At 47.2% G+C, this 16,767-nt stretch overlaps 1 long non-coding RNA gene across 1 annotated transcript; it reads right to left on the bottom strand.

The window, feature by feature from the left end:
* Positions 1–2,756: 2,756 nt before the first annotated feature.
* LOC144332866 (uncharacterized) lies at positions 2,757–5,154 on the bottom strand. Its single transcript, XR_013401063.1, has 4 exons — positions 5,063–5,154; positions 4,818–4,885; positions 3,540–3,628; positions 2,757–2,892 (listed from the first exon to the last, which is right to left on the bottom strand). It is a non-coding gene; the product is annotated as an uncharacterized LOC144332866 (long non-coding RNA).
* Between the last annotated feature and the right edge of the window lie 11,613 nt (positions 5,155–16,767).

Raw genomic sequence — 16,767 nt, 5'->3', positions numbered from 1 at the left:
TTCACAGCAGGGTTGGGCTCAGAGTGGGGGCAGAAGGATGGGCTTCTGCACCCTGCCCTAGCTCCTGTCCAGCAGGTCCCTGGGCAAGTCACAGTCCCAGCAACAGAAATCTGGGAGAGATTGGAGACTGGAGTGGACCGCTTTATGTTGTATCATGGGGATGTGGGGTGAGTGTAGGCCCGGGGAGGGGAGTGACTCATCTAGGGTGCTCCAGCAGGTTAGTGGCTGAGCTGGGACTGAGCCTGGTCTGGAGCTTTCTGCCACACCCCACACTACCGAGCCACACTCTGTGCCTCAGTTGCCTTGTCTGGACAATGGGAGTGTAGATGCCTACCCCATAAAGTTGTTTTGAGAATGCAGTAAGATAATGAACGGGAAAGTATTTTGCAACTGAGAATGTATCATACACATATATATGGGGACTCATGACTCCTGCTATTGTGAAGGAGGAGGAGGAGAAAGGCGAAGAGGAAGGGGAGGAAGAAAGAATAAAAATTACCCATACAGAAGGGATGCTCCAAAAGAGCAGGGATTCCTGTGGGGTTTGTTCTCCAGTGTATTTCCAGTGCCTAGCGCCTGGCCTGACACATAGACACCTGGCACCCTAGCACTCTTCCCTCAGCCATCCCTCCCAACTTCAGGCATTCTGGGTCCTCTGGGAGAAGATTGAGGGAGAGGGGGACCCCTATCCCTGTCATATAAAGGGCATCTGGGACCCACCTCCAGACTCTGCACATGGGAAGAGACAAGGACTCAGAGGGGTCTGGCTTGGGTGTGCCTCTGCCCCCACCCAGGGAATATTCCTTCCCCACTGCTGCTACAATCTCCACCTCCCAGTTTCAACCAATTCTCTTGCCTCAGCCTCCTGAGTAGCTGGGATTACAGGCACACGCCACTATGCCCGGCTAATTTTTATATTTCTTTTGGTAGAGATGGGGTTTCACCATATGGGCCAGGCTGGTCTCCAACTCCTGACCTTGGGATCCACCCGCCTCGACCTCCCAAAGTGCTGGGATTACAGGCATGAGCCACTGCACCTGGCCTACTCCTTTCTTTTGTGGCTTCATGTATCACTTCTCCTGACCTTCGGACATACTGTCCACCCCAACTGGCCAGGTTCAGGACTGAGTCTCAGGGTCCCTGGAAAACCTCTTTGGGCCTCATGTGAACTGAAGCTGTGACAGTGGCTTCTAAATCCACACCCAACCATTTAGTTGCTGTGTGCTCTGGGATGGGCCGCACACCCTTTCTGGTCTCTCCTTCTTTTGTCAAGGTATTCACGATCTTGAGGAGTGGCCCACTGACCCTTGATTCTGGGAAGAACCGCCGCTAACCCGGTCGGGTGAAAATCTCTTGCTTCCCAATACACCAGGATAGGTATGACAGCTTCTCCTTGGAGCCCACAAAGCCCCAACCTGAATTTGCATATGTTTGTGGTGTGTGTGTTGTGTGGTTGTTCAGCCACACAATCATACATTTAGAACCTGATGGGATCTTGGAGATCATCTTGCCCATGGATTTTAGTTGCCGTGATAAGAACATGAATTCCAGAGAGAGTGTGACCTGCCGCACAGCTTACAATAGTAGTCAGGACTCACATTCTGATCTGGCCCCTAGTCTGGGAGGACAGGAAGGGGCCAACAGTGACCCAGCTCGTGCCTGTGTTTGCATTTGCCCTTCATGCCAGGGAGGAAGAAGGTGTTCCCATCAAAGCTGGTGGGGCTTGGCTGTGCTTCTGGCTGGCAGCTCTGCTCCCCTGAAGGGATGGCTGCATTTTTTCTAAAATGGCCACTATGCTGTGTCTTAGGAAATCTATTCATCTATCATGCACTATTAATTAGAACATGACAAAAATTGCTGATGAATTCACAGCAATGTGAATGTGCTTAATGCCACTGAACTGTGCACTTAAAAATGGTTAAGATGAGGGCCAGGCGCAGTGGCTCATGCCTATAATCCCAGCACTTTGGGAGGCTGAGGTGGGCAGATCACCTGAGGTCGGAAGTTTGAGACCAGCCTGACTAACATGGAGAAACCCCATCTCTACTAAAAATACAAAATTAGCCGGGTGTGGTGGCACATGCCTGTAATCCCAGCTACTCAGGAGGCTGAGGCAGGAGAATCACTTGAACCCAGGAGGCAGGAGTTGCAGTGATCCGAGGTCGTGCCATTGCACTCCAGCCTGGGCAACAAGAGTGAAAATTAGTGTCAAAAAAAAAAAGGTTAAGATGGTAAATTTTATGTTATGCGTATTTATATATATATATATATATATATATATATATATATATATATATATATATTTTTTTTTTTTTTTTTTTTTTTTGAGACGGAGTCTCGCTGTGTCGCCCAGGCTGGAGTGCAGTGGCGCGATCTCGGCTCACTGCAAGCTCCGCCTCCCGGGTTCACGCCATTCTCCTGCCTCAGCCTCCGAGTAGCTGGGACTACAGGCGCCCGCCACCACGCCCAGCTAGTTTTTTGTATTTTTAGTAGAGATGGGGTTTCACTGTGTTAGCCAGGATGGTCTCGATCTCCTGACCTCGTGATCCACCCGCCTCAGCCTCCCAAAGTGCTGGGATTACAGGCTTGAGCCACCGCGCCCGGCCTGTTATGCATATTTTATAGGCTGGGCTTGGTGGCTCATGCCTGTAATCCCAGCACTTTGGAAGGCCAAGGTGGGCAGATCACTTGAGCCCAGGAGTTTGAGACCAGCCTGGCAACGTGGTGAAACTCTGTCTTTACAAAAAAATACTCACAAAAAGTTAGCTAGACATGGTGGTGTGCACCTGTAGTCCCGGCTGAGGTGGGAGGATTGCTTGAGCCTGGGAGGCAGAAATTGCAGTGAGCTGAGATTGCGCCACTGCACGCCAGCCTGGGCGGAAGGGTGAGACACTGTATCTCAAAAAACAAAAAACAAACAAACAAAAAAGATACTTTAGATTTATTTAGATATCAGTCTTTAAAGTCAAAATTGCTCTTTTGCATGCATAAAAGGAAATTATAGGTAAAACAAATTGGGCTAAAATAGTCTCCAAATTTCTTCACATTCAGAGTCCAATTTTCCTGAAACCCTCTTTGACTCAGAGTCCTTGATTTTCTGCATGGTATCACCTTCTGTGCCATCAGGAGCACTGGCAATGTTCCATTCTTTAAAAGATTGTCCACTATTGTTTCCAGCATTTATTTTCAAGCTTCAGCTACTCATTCTGCAAGCTTTATTGCTGGTATTTTCTAGCTTCATGTGTGACTAGCAATCATTTTGCCCTTTTCTCAGTAATAAAACAACACAACAGTTCCATTTATTTACGGGGCTCTTCCTTTCTTAGGTCTCATAAAACACTTGGCTGCTGTTTTGCAAGAAAATATGAAATTGTGGTCATTCTGCCATGATAACTGCTTCACTAATATCAAATTCTTGCTACACTCTTCTGTTTGCCCGCCTTTCTGCATACACAATAACTGTGTTTAAATGCTAAACCACAGTGTAACCTTTTTGAAGACATTTTAAACAGCAATTAAGCTGAAGGCGCCGAACTCACCTGACCAAGTTTAGGTATGCGCAAGCAATGACGGCCACTCCCAGCTGCCACACAGCAGAAGAGCTCTTATGATGAGAAACGAGATACACCTTAGAATTGGTGAAACATGGCAGTTACAAGATTAAACCCATATGCAATGCCCATTCTGCCATGCATTGTTCTAGACATTCTTGGATATATCAGCTCACTTAAACCCTCACAACCATCTTAGGAGCTAAATATTGTCATCCTGTTTTTTAAAGATGAGGAAAAGAGGCAGAGAGAGGTCAAGTAACTTTCCTGAGATTTCACAGCTAGTAAGTGGGAAGGCAGAATTAGAACTCCAGTAACCTGGCTTTGAGAGAACTTTTTTGATTGTAAAGGTGAGTCCCTAAGTCACTCCCTGAAATAATCAAGATGGGAACGCGGTGGGAAAGAGTGCTTAAGTTCTTTGAATAATAAAGACACGGATTAGGGTGTTGTTTGCTGGTGGCTTGAAAGAGGAGACGGGGGCGGTGGAAAAGAGGAGGTGGAAGGAGGGTGTCTGGGAGCTGGGCCTGGTTGAGCCGTGGCTGTGGCCGTGGCCGGTGAGGACGCCCCCTGCTGGAGCACTGTGATGGAATTCGGAGCAGCGCTGTCTGACAGTTGACATGAGGTGTGTTTCCTGCTCTGAGTCACAAATGCCCTCTACTCTCCCTGAAAGGTCGGTAAAAGTGGGTCACACAGCAGGCCTGTGAGTCTGGTGCTTTGGGGACTGAGGGAGAAGGGAACGGGTAGATCCACAGTCGGGACAAAGTGGGATGGAGTGAAGAGAGCAGTCCCTGGCTGCGGCTGGCAGGAGAGGAGGGTGGGAGTCGTGGCTGGGGCCTCAGACAGCCTCCGAAGGATGGAGGGCATTGGATCCTTGCAGCTCTGAGACACAGCGTGAGCCATTTGATTTCTGTGTAGGGTTTCCAGATAAAATACAGGACATCCAGGTAAATTTGAATTTCAGATAAAAAACAAATGATTTTGTTAGTATAAGCATATTCCAAGCGATGTTTGGGACATACATACTAATACTAAAAACATATTCTTTCACTGGAGGTCTGCAGACATCTGGGTTACAAACTAAATCTTCACAAGGACTTTTGGGAATCAGTTCTATGAGACCTATTTTACACAGGAGGAAACTGAGGAACAAAGAGATGAGACAAGTTGCCCATCATCACAAGGCTAGTACGTGACAGAAACAAGCTATGAATATAGAAATTCAAGCCTTTTCTTGACAATAGGCTGACTTCCTCCTCCAAACCCTACCTCAAAGCCCAGGTGGTCGTGACGGTTGAGGCCCAGGGGGAGGCAGGGAAGGTCACAGGTCCAGGCTCCTGGGGAGACACAAAGACAGCTTCCTGCCATTTCCCTCCTGCCCATGGGGTGAGACCCAGGGATGAAGAAGATGGGAGCTTGCTAACCTCCCATGGCTACCCATTGCCCTCGAGACAAAGCCAGACCTTGAACTTGGCATGTCCTCCTTCTAGCCCTTTCATCTCTGAGCCTGATACCTATTGTTTCTTCTCTTTGGAATCCGTGTCACCACCATTTCTCATGGCTAACTCTTCCTCAAACTCTAGGCCAGTGGCTTTGTGATTGAGACCTGCAGTGAGAAATACATTTAATATCCTAACTAATAAACATGATCTCTCAGACAGACAGATAGTTAGATAACTGAAACTAACATTTCACAAAACAGTATTTCCTAAATGTGATATTGTAAATTCCTCTCTATTTCACTAACAAGTAATTCAGGTCACAACTACTAAACTGATTGTAAGACCCACGAATGGGTTGCCACTCACAGTTTGAAAGACGCTGGTGGAGGTTCTGGCTGAAAACTTGCTTTTCCATTGGGAGAGGCTTCCTGTAGCCCGTAACACACAGTCCCGGGGGCGTCTGCCCAGGGTTTGCCTTTTGTGTTGCTCACAGATGTGACCCTCTGCTCAACGTCGGGCTTCTCCTCTGGACTGTGAACTCCTAGAGGGCAGGGTCCATTTCTGGATTTGCTCACTATGGCACCGCAGTGCCTAGCACAGGCCCTGGCCCTTTAGAGGTGCTCAGTATATGTTTGTCAAGTGAATCAATGAGCAAACTGCCAGCCCTTATGCCCCCCTAAGCCCACTTGCACCCTGCCCCACACCTGCTGTGTTGCAGCCACGTGGTGGTCCTCAGGGACCTGGTTCAGGGGAGAGGTTGATTCTTGGAGCTTGGATGGAGAGAGGGAGCGTGTGCATGTGTGAATCGGTGGGATAAGGGGCCAGGAGCAAGTCTGCCCACATTTGACAAAGATTAGATGTGGGCGGCTAGGGTCAGGGAAGCCTTTCTAATTACACTGCTTTGTGAAATAGTGAATTCCTACCTGCTTGGAGGGTCCAAGCAGGCTGAGCAAAACGCCAGAAAAGCTTGGCAAGGGTTTGTGCACCAGGGGAAGGGTTGAATAAGCTGACTAATGGGGGTCCTGTCAGCTCTGCTGTGTGGAAGAGTACAGGCTGCAGGCTAATAAAGCTTCCTTATAGGAGGCAGCTGGGAGCCATTGTGGGCACTAGCAGGAGGGGAGAGCAGCTGGGAGGAGGAGTTGCAGGAGGGCATATCTCCTGACACTGCTCCTCCTCTGACCTCTGAATTCCTCCCAGTCCCTGGCTTCCTCCCCCATTACACCTGGAGGGGGCTCTCTGGGCTGCAGGCCCCAGAGCAATGGTGCCTCTGTAGCCTCCCAGCTCCCTGGGCTTCCATGCACACTGTGGGACTCCTTCTCTCAGGGCTGGGGGGCAGTGGAGAAGCTCTTACCAGCTGGTCCTGGAGAGCCGATGTCTGTTTCAGCCCTATAGGGAGAGGGAGGAGCTGTGACTGCCAGGGCCAGGCTGCACTGGGGTCATTACCAGAGAAGGGGGTGGAAATTAGTGATGCCCCGGGACCTTGCTCACAAGGGTCACCCAAACCTGTTTGACTCCCTGCTCAGAGGACCTGCGGCTGAACCGCCCTGGCTCTCCAGTGCCTGCCTCCAGCATTCAGGGACTCAAGTGACTGGGTGACCTGCAGGACCTGGCTCAGCATCTGCACAGGGCCGTGCTCTCTCCCACCCTGCCTCACACCCCCTCCTGCCCCTCCCTAGCCTCAGCCTCTGACAGCCCTGTGCCTATCCTTAAATCCTGCCCTGCCCTTCCTTTGCCACAGCTCTGAGTCAGGCTCACCTTTTTCTCTCAACGATGTGAGAAGTGGTTACAAACCCCATCACGTGAATTAGGGATAGGGAGTCTTAACGAGGTTAAGAGTCCTGTGGCCCCGCCCTGCAGCCCCGTATTTCACCTCCATCATAGCACGGGTCACGCCACCCCAGATGATTTGCTGAAGCTCCGAGGACGAGAGCCAGATCGAATTCGCCTTTGTTGTCCCAACATTTCACACATGATTGGCATGGAGTAGACACTCCAAAAAATGTAAAATGAACGAAAGGTTTGTCCAAGATCAAACAGCTAGGAAGCAGCCAAGCTATAATTCAAACCCAGATCTTCCTGTATCTCAGCCCCACACCCTTCACCCTCCTCCAGGAAGCCTTCTCTGACTTACTCAGTCAAGGCAGCTTTCCCTTCCCCCAACCCCCTCAGAATCCTGGGCATTTGGATGTGTTCCTATCCCCCTCTCCCCTGCACTCTCTGAAGGCAGAAACTTGGGATAGGGTCTCAGCTTGGCTCTGATCCTGCTCCGCCCCCAGAACCAGGAGGAGCTCTATGAGTGTGGGATGCCTGGGCTGAGGGTGGAGGGCCCAGGAAGGAGGGCCTCAGCCAAACCAGTGGTGTCTTCCTGCCTGGGATCACCCACCCTGCCTCATCGTCCCTGCTCATTGGGCCAGGGGCCAGGCTTCCACCTGGGACTGGGCCTGCCAGCTTCTCACAAGGGCCAGCCCAGGCCTTGGTATTCTCTGGGGTGGGTCCAGGTGGGGCATCTAATCCTCTGCTCATTTTGCTGCAATTCAATATCAGCCTCCAATTTGCACGCTCTGCTGCCATCCTTCCTTCCTCCTCTGGCTGCACTGTGTATTTTCCACGGCTCTTCTGAAGGCCTCTTGGGTACCCTTGGGCTGACCTCACCCCCAGGCCTTCTCAAGGCTGGGTGTTGGCCTTGGGATGGAGGGACCACCATCCCCACGGCGGGAGCAAGGCCTGCGTGACCAGCAGCCTGGGGGTGGATTCAGGTTCCACTGTCTAGGCTGCCTGGCTGTGGAATCCACAGCCATCCAGGCTCTCAGAGCTTCCGTATAAACATATGTAAAATTACCTGCACATGGCAGGTGTTAAAAGAATAGGGGTTGAGGCTTCCCCAAGGGCTGAGGGCCCCATATCTCTGGGAAGTCCTTTACCATGTCTAACCATGCACCTCTGGCTACAAAATCGGCCCATTCTCCTCTGGTTCTACTTGATGGATGTCTGTTTTCTTGAGATTTTAGCACACTTGAGGCAGTTCATTGTATTTATTTATTCATGCAACAAATATTTATTGAGCACCAGCCATGTGCTGACTGCCAACCATATGCCATTCACTGTTCTAAAATCGAAATATGTCAGGAATTGAAACTGACAAAGATCCCTGGCCTGGTGGGGCTTACAGTACAAAGGAGTTTATTCAGTCTATGGGGCAGTTTACTGGATGATGGCCCGTCTCAGCTTGTTCTCCTCCACTTTAAAGAACCTGAAGAAAAAAAGATGAAAAGAAATTGTAAATATTGAAAAATAACAGTGTGAACTCTCAGACGTCATCTTTACCCCTGTCTTACCACCGCTGCTTGAATTTAAGAAATGCAATTAGAACTATGGGCTATTACTTAAAAAGTTAAACACAGAGTTAACATGTGATCCCACAATCCCACTCCTAGAATCAAAATCAGGTGTTCAAACAGTAACTTGTACACACATGTTCGTAGCAACATTATTCACAATAGCCAAAATGTAGAAATGATTTAAATGTCCATCAATACATAAATGGATAAACAAATTGTACTATAGCCACACCATGAAATATTATTCGTTCATAAAAAGGAAGGAAATACTGATGCTTGCTACAACACGAATGAACCTGAAAAACATTATATGGGTTTTTTTTTGTTTTTTGTGGTTTTTTTGAGACGGAGTTTCGCTCTTGTTGCCCAGGCTGGAGTGCAATGGTATGATCAGGGTAGGGGTCACCACTCTTCACCCTTATTTTCTAGAGCTCCACCAGCCCAGAGCACATGCTCAATAACCGTTTCCTTTAACCAAACCCTCTGTCGCACCTGTCACATTGTTCCAAAATTGTTGCTCTTTCAAGAAGCCTACCCAGATGGACTAGCGGGCAAAAATTTCTTCCTCCCAAGGTGACACCACTGGCCTCACCCCTCAATCCACTTTACATCTCACTGTGCAAAGACCCACCACCTGCCTTGAAGACAGTGAAAATGGATCAGATGCTGGATTGATGGGCTGTTCGTCTTTGGACATTCAGTTATCTGCCCCGGGCATGTCTAAATATCCAACTGAGGCTTCTAGGTGTCTTGATATCAAGTTCCAAATTCTCAGCAGACTCATTGCATGCCCCCCCTGCCCACCTCATCACTCTAGGGAATTTCTGGCTACTTCATTCCTCCAGAGGTGACCTCTTGGGTCCCCTGCACACCCTCATACTGCCCAGAATGCTGCATGGAGACTGTCCCAGCTGCGACATCCCTGCCTGGGACACCCTCATTCCATAGAGCTCTGGCCCCTTCCTCTGCATCCATCCATGAGTTCCCTTCTCCAAGAAGAAATCTTTTTTTTTTTTTTTTTGAGATAGAGTCTCGCTCTGTTGTCCAGGTTGGAGTACAGTGGGGTGATCTCAGCTCACTGCAACCTCTGCCTCCTGGGTTCAAGTGATTCTCCTGCCTCAGCCTCCTGAGTAGCTGGGATTACAGACGCATGCCACCATGCCCGGCTAATTTTTGTATTTTTAGTAGAGATGGGGTTTCGCCATGTTGGCCAAGCAGGTCTCGAACTCCTGACCTTAGGTGATCTGCCTGCCTCGGCCTCCCAAAATGCTGGGATTACAAGTGTGAGCCACCGCGCCTGGCTGAGAAGCTCTCCTTGACCAAGTCCTTTCCCCCTAAGCTTTCTCCCTCCCTGTTCTCAGCTCTAGTCAGATTCTGACTTATTCTGGGTGTGGTTCTGGCTCCCAATCAGGGGATTTAACATCCTCAAGCAGACTTCACCCTATCCTAGGATCATGGACAGAAATGGAAACAGGACTAGAAAGCAGAGAACTCTCGGGGGTGCACAGAGGGGAGTGAGGCCCTGGAGCCTGAACTCTGGGCAGCCAGGACTGCAGGAGGAGGAGTCCCTGGGGGCCAGGTCACATTCCTATAGAGCCCCCCGAGGTTCTCTCCCTGGACTGGAGGGAGCTTCATGGAGCTGTAGGGAGCAGTGGTCAAGTGTTCTACTGACTCAAGTTCCATCAGCAGTTTCCCAATAGTCCCCCGGAGCAACACGAGACAGCCCTGGGTCCTCTGGGACTCCAGCAATGGGCTGGGCAGGGGGCCTGCTGGGGTGAAGGGCATAGGATGGGGTTGAGGGTCTAGATTAAGGGAGGGGTTTCACACCCCACAACTCTGCAGTCAATTTCAAAGAGAGCTGGGTTACCCCAGACCTTTGACTTATCAGAACTGGAAAGAAAGTTAGTGATTGTCTGTCTTTTCAGTGGTTCCTGGGCCCAGGGCCCAGGGCCCAGGGCTGCACAATAGTTTAAGTGTTCTCAAACTATTTGCTATATTTCACTGGGTACACTAGGCTCTGAATACTTCCCTGATATGAGGCTACAGTCAAGTAACTCAGCCAGAAAGAGCCTCTGCTTTTGACTGGAATTCTGTCCACCCAGGGGCACCACTTGCTATCTGCTGCAAATCTGAGTCTGCTCCATGAGTCCTTCTCCTAGTTAATAAGAAATGGGGAAACAAATTAATCTTCACTTTGTTCCATCAGAAACTTTTCTTTCTTTCTTTCTTTCTTTCTTTCTTTCTTTCTTTCTCTCTTTCTTTCTTTCTTTCTTTCTCTCTCTCTTTCTTTCTTTCTTTCCTTCCTTCCTTTCTCTCTCTCTCTTTCTTTCTTTCTTCTTTCTTTTCTTTCTCTTTCTTTCTTTCTTTTTTTTTTTTTGAAATCTTGGTTCACCACAACCTCTGCCTCCCAGGTTAAAACGATTCTCCTGCCTCAGTCTCCTGAGTAGCTGGAATTACAGGCATGCACCACCATGCCTGGCTGAGTTTTGTAGTTTTAGTAGAGACAGGGTTTCACCATGTTGGCCAGGCTGGTCTCGAACTACTGACCTCATGATCTGCCCATCTTGGCCTCCCAAAGTGCTGGGGTTACAGGCGTGAGCACCGCGCCTGGCCTAGAAACATTTTTCAAAGCATGACATCCACAGCAGCAATGGAGGTGGGGATAGATAAAAGACAGTGTCTCTTCTGGTGAAAAGGTAGGAACTGATTCACCCCAACCCTGCAGGGGATGTAGCCGGGGTCCAGAGAGGGAAAGAGGTTTTCCCAAGGCTGCACAGCAAACCATGGATACATATCAAATGTGAGCACAAGTCCCTGACTCCTGGACCAGAGCACTTTCTACCAGGCCACCTGCCTTCCCCACTCTCCCAGGGACCACAGAGACCCTCATACATGTGATTTACTCCATTCTACATTTGTAGTTTCCTATTCCTCATGAGAGCGGTCTTTCAATATCCCCTTGCCTTCTCTCTCCAGAGTTTTTGACCACCTGTTTGTTCAAGAGTAAGTGCCAAAAGAGTCCATACTATATGATTCCATTTGTATAAAGTACAAAACCAGAAGAAATTGATCTGTGCTGTTACAAGCCAGGACAGTGGTCACCCTTGGAGAAGGTGGCACCGGGAGGGGGAAGGAGAGTGTGGGTGTTGGCCATGCTCTGTTTCTGGACCAGGGTTCTGGTTACACAGATGTGTTCAGTGGGTGGAAATGCATCAGGTTGCACACTAATGACATGTGCATTTTAAAGTACGTTTGTATACTTCAATTAAAATTTTTAAAAAGTTAAATTTAAATGATCAATAAATACACATCTTAAATGATGGAAGACAGCAGCTTGGGCCTGTTTCTAAGCAATGTGTTGACTATTGGACAGAATTACACCACCATCAGCCATCCACAGTGCCGTGGAGGCCCTCCCTCCCCACAGCTGCAGCTTGGCCGGTCAGTCAAAGGCCCCAGCACAGGGAGGTGGAAAATTCTGCATCTTGCAATACCCAAGCCTTATCAGGACCAGTAATCTCTGGCCCAGTCACACGGAGCCTCCTGGGATTTGAGCCGCAGTTGCAGTGAGTAAGGACCCTGAGGGGAATGTCCAATCTGGTGACAGGGAGAAGGCCTGCACTGGTAGTAAGGCAGGCAAGAGACAGCAGATATTAAATGCCCTCCTGGGCAAAGGACAGCTGCAACCCAGGGCCTGGTGGACCTTGGAACTGTGAGCTGACTCAGGTGGACACAATGACATCTTTCAGACAGTTTCGTCCTGGCCCAGTTCTTGGGTGAAGAATGCAGCTGAGTGTATGAGTGTGTATTGGTATATGTGCCTGTGAACATGCCTTCATTCTAGCTGTTCCTTCTGCCTGGAACACTTTATCCAACTGCCTGAAACCCTCTAGCCTTGTCTCTACCTGGTCAAATCCTAGGCATGCTTCAAGGCTCAGTTCAAATGTGTGATGTGGCCTGAGGCCTGACACCTCCTTGCCTCCCAGGCAGAATGAATCCTTTACTCCTCCTCTGGACCCACCATATGACCTAGCACTCGCCCCACCAATCAGAATAGTAGGGTGTGCTGCCTCCAATTCTGGACTGTGCCGTCCCTGAGGACAGGGGTTATGACACTCCAGCTCTCTTGTCGGGCTTGTTTAAGGGAATATATAAGTGCATATATCTCTGGGAGCATATATTAGAATCAATTAGGACTATCCCTCTAAACAAAGAAAATCATTAGCAGATTAATTAAGAGTCCTGTTCAGAGTGCTAATTCAAAGGCTAAATATCTTTTAACTTAAGCAGGATCCAATGTTTGATAAGACCTGTTACTGGGTTACAGTATTGATTGAGGCTGAGCCTTGGCTGTGGAATGCCTGAGTATGCAATTCACACATAATTCCTCAAGTGATTTGGGCACATTTTTCTCTTATTGACGAGCATTATAATGACTATAATAAACCAAAGAAACCTCCGGTGAAACAACACATGACTATGCTTGTCAATAAAGGTGTAACCATTAGTTTAATGAATGCATTTCCCAAGTGCTTCTTTGTTAAGGATGTTTGCCTAGGTTCTGACCAGAATAGAAATGGTGTGAATGACGCAATAGCATTCATTTAGTTATCCACTCATTCATTCATTTACCAAATCCTCAGCCCCACCATAGTCCTAGGCTCCATGCCAGGGGCCATAGGAAATTCTTTCTTTCTTTCTTTCTTTCTTTCTTTCTTTCTTTCTTTCTTTCTTTCTTTCTTTCTTTCTTTCTTTCTTTCTTTCTTTCTCTTTCTTTCTTTCTTTCTTTCTTTCTTTCTTTCTCTCTCTCTTTCTTTTCTTTCTTTCTTTCTTTTCTTTCTTTCTTTCTTTCTCCTCCCTCCCTCCCTCCCTCCCTCCCTCCCTCCCTCCCTTCCTTCCTTCCTTCCTTCCTTCCTTCCTTCCTTCCTTCCTTCCTTCCTTCCTTCCTTCCTTCCTTTCTTTGGTGGAGTTTCGCTCTTGTCGCTCAGGCTGTCCCCCAGAGTAGAGTGCAATGGTGTGATCTTGGCTCACTGCAACCTCTACCTCCCGGGTTCAGGTGATTCTCCTGCCTCAGCCTCCTGAGTAGCTGGGACTACAGGTATGCACCACCATGCCTGGCTAATTTTGTATTTTTAGTAGAGATGGGGTTTCACCATGTTGGCCAGGCTAGTCTCGAACCCCTGACCTCAGGTGATCCACCCACTTCAGCCTCCCAAAGTGCTGGGGTTACAGGTGTGAGCCACCGCACCTGGCCTGGGGAATACTTTCAAGTGAACAAGACCCCTGCCCTCAACGAACTTACTTTCCAATAAGATTGGAGATCCCAGCAGCCTCATTTGAATACAAGACACTATAAGAGGAATACTAACAAAATGTTCAGAGGAAGGCATATTCCAAATGGTGAGCCTGGGGAAAGTTCCCTAGAGGACATAGCAATTGGCTTGGAATGACTTGAATATGCAGGATTTTGTTAATAGCAACATATTTTTTCCCTTCTATGAAAGGAATTCATGCTTTAGAATGGCCAAAGCAATCTTGAAAAAGGAGAATGAAGTTGTAGGAATCACACTTTTTGATTTTAAAACTTTTTTTATAGCAGGGTCCTGGGGTCACACCTGGTTCTGCCACTTTCCAACTATGTGAATTTATTTTTATTTTTAATTTAATTTTTTTGAGACAGGGTCTTGCTATGTTGCTCAGGCTGGTCTCAAACTCCTGGGCTCAAGAGATCCTCCCACCTCAGCCTCCTAAGTAGCTGAGATTAGAGATGTGCACCACTACACCGGCTCCTGATTTTAAAACTTACTACAAAGCTACATTCGTACTCTGTATCAAGCATCAAGACTGTGTGTAACTGGCATAAGGATAGATATCATAGATCAATGGAATAGAATTGATAGTCTAGAAATAAACCCATATATTTATGGGCAATTGATTTTCAACAAAGGTGCCAGGGCAATGGGAGAAAAGAGAAATAGTAGTCTTTTCAACAAATGATCCTGGAAAACTGCATATCTACATAACAGTGAATCTGGACCCCTAAACAAAAATTAACTAAAAATGATCAAAGACCTAAATGTAAGAGGCAAAACTTAAAACTCTCTGAAAACACAGCCAAACCTGCTGACTCAGGCCTGTAATCCCTACGCTTTGGGAGGCTGAGGCAGGAGGATCACTTGAGGCCAGGAGTTCAGGACCAACCTGGGCAACATAGTGAGACGCCATCTCTACAAAAATTAAATAAATAAAAATAATAAAACTCTCAGAAAACATAGAGGTAAGTCTATTTTACCTTTAATTAGGCAAATTAGGCAATTCAGACATCCAAAGCATAAGTTAAAAAAGATAAATTGGACTTCGTCAAAATTTAAAACTTTTGTGCTTCAGAAGACACCATCAAGAAAATGAAAAAACAACTGATAGAATGGGAGACAATATTAGCAAATCATATGTCTGATAAAGATCTAGTTTCCAAAATATCTAAGGAACTCATACAACTCAAAAATAAAAGGCAACTCAATTTAAAAATGGGCAAAAGATGTGAATAGACATTTTTCCAAAATATAGATACAAATAGCTAATAATAAGAAGCATGTAAAAATATGTTCAACATCATTAGTCATTAGGAAAATGCAAATAAGAACCACAATAGGATACTACTTCACACCCACTATCATGGCTATAACAAAAACAGACACTAACAAATGTTGACAGGGATGTGAAGAAATCGCAACCCTCATATATTGCTGGTGGAGATGTAAAATTGTGCAGCTGCTGTGGAAAGCAATGTGGTATTTTCTCAAAAAGCTAAATATAGAATTGCTGTACTGCACTTCCAGTACTAGGGTACGCACCCCAAAGAACTGAAAACAGATGCCCAAGCAGATCACTGTATGCCAGTTTTCATAGCAGCACTATTCACAGTGGCCAAACGGGAGAAACAACTCAAGTGTCCACCAACAGAAAAATGGATAAACACTGTGGTATGTCCATACAATGGAATATTATTTAGCTTTAAGAAGGAGGAAATTCTGACACATGTTATAACGTAGAAGAACCTTGAAGACATTATGCTAAGTGAAATAAGCCAATCACAAAAGGTCACATATTTCATGTTTCCATTTATATGAAATATCCTGAGTAAGGCAAATACACAGAGATAGTAAGTAGAGTTATGGTTGCAGGGGCCAGGGAGAGGAACAACAGGAAATAATTGCTAATGGGTGTGGGGTTTGTTTTGGAGGTGATGAAAATATTCTGGAATTAGGTAGTGGTGATGGTTGCACAATTTTGTGAATATACTAAAGACCACTGAATTACATTTTAAAAGGGTACATTTGTGGTCGGGCGTGGTGGCTCATGCTTGTAATCCCAGCACTTTGGGAGACTGAGGTGGGTGGATCACCTGAGGTCAGGAGTTCGAGACCAGCCTGGCCAACACGGTGAAACCCCGTCCCTATCAAAAATACAAAAATTAGCCAGGCATGGTGACACACACCTGTAAATCCCAGCTACTTAGGAGGCTGAGGCAGGAAAATCACTTGAACCCAGGAGGCGGAGGTTGCAGTGAGCCAAGATCGTGCCACTGCACTTCAGCCTGGGTGACAAGAGTAAGACTGTCTCAAAAAAAAAAAAGAAAAAGGAGTAAATTTTACATTATATGAATCTTGTCCCAGTGCGATGGTTTGGATATTTGACCCTTCCAAATCTCATGCTGAAATTCGATCCCCTCTGGTCTGAAGAAAAGATACTAAAAAGAAAAAAAAATTTTTTTTTTTAAAGAAATTTGATCTCCAGTATTGGAGGTGAGGCCTAATGGGAGATGTTTGAGTCATGGTGGCAGATCCCTCATGAATGGCTTGGTGAGGTAAAGCGGAGAGTTCTTCCTCTATCAGTTCCTCCTAGAGCTGCTTGTTAAAAAGGGCCTGGTTCTCTCCTCTCAGTTGCTCTCTCCCCATGCGATCTCCAGATACACCAGCTCCCGTTTGCCTTCCCGCATGACTGGAAGCAGGCTGAGGCCCTCACCAGAAGTAGATGCTGGCGCCATGATTCTTGTTACACCTGCAGAACCATGAGCCAGATTAACCTCTTTTCTTTATAAATTACCCAGCCTCAGGTATTCGTTTATAGCAACACAAAATGGACTAAGACAGTCAATAAAAAAGTAATTCATGGTTACCATGGTAAATTTGGAAACAAACATTTTTAAAAAGAAGAGAAATTGGCTGGGCGCGGTGGCTCACACCTGTAATTGCAGCACTTTGGGAGGCTGAGGCAGCTGGTACACTCGAACTCAGGAGTTCAAGACCATCCTGGGCAACATGGCGAAAGCCCTGTCTCTACCAAACAAAAAAAAATTAGAAAAATTAGCTGGGCATGGTGGTGTGGGCCGATAGTCCCAGCTACTCAGGAGGCTGAGGCTGGAGGATCACTTGAGCT

Source organism: Macaca mulatta, chromosome 11 (genome assembly GCF_049350105.2).
Source record: "Macaca mulatta isolate MMU2019108-1 chromosome 11, T2T-MMU8v2.0, whole genome shotgun sequence".
Lineage (NCBI taxonomy): Eukaryota > Metazoa > Chordata > Mammalia > Primates > Cercopithecidae > Macaca > Macaca mulatta.
The sequence above is the reverse complement of the archived record's forward strand: the minus strand, read 5'-3'. Positions and strand labels throughout refer to the sequence as shown.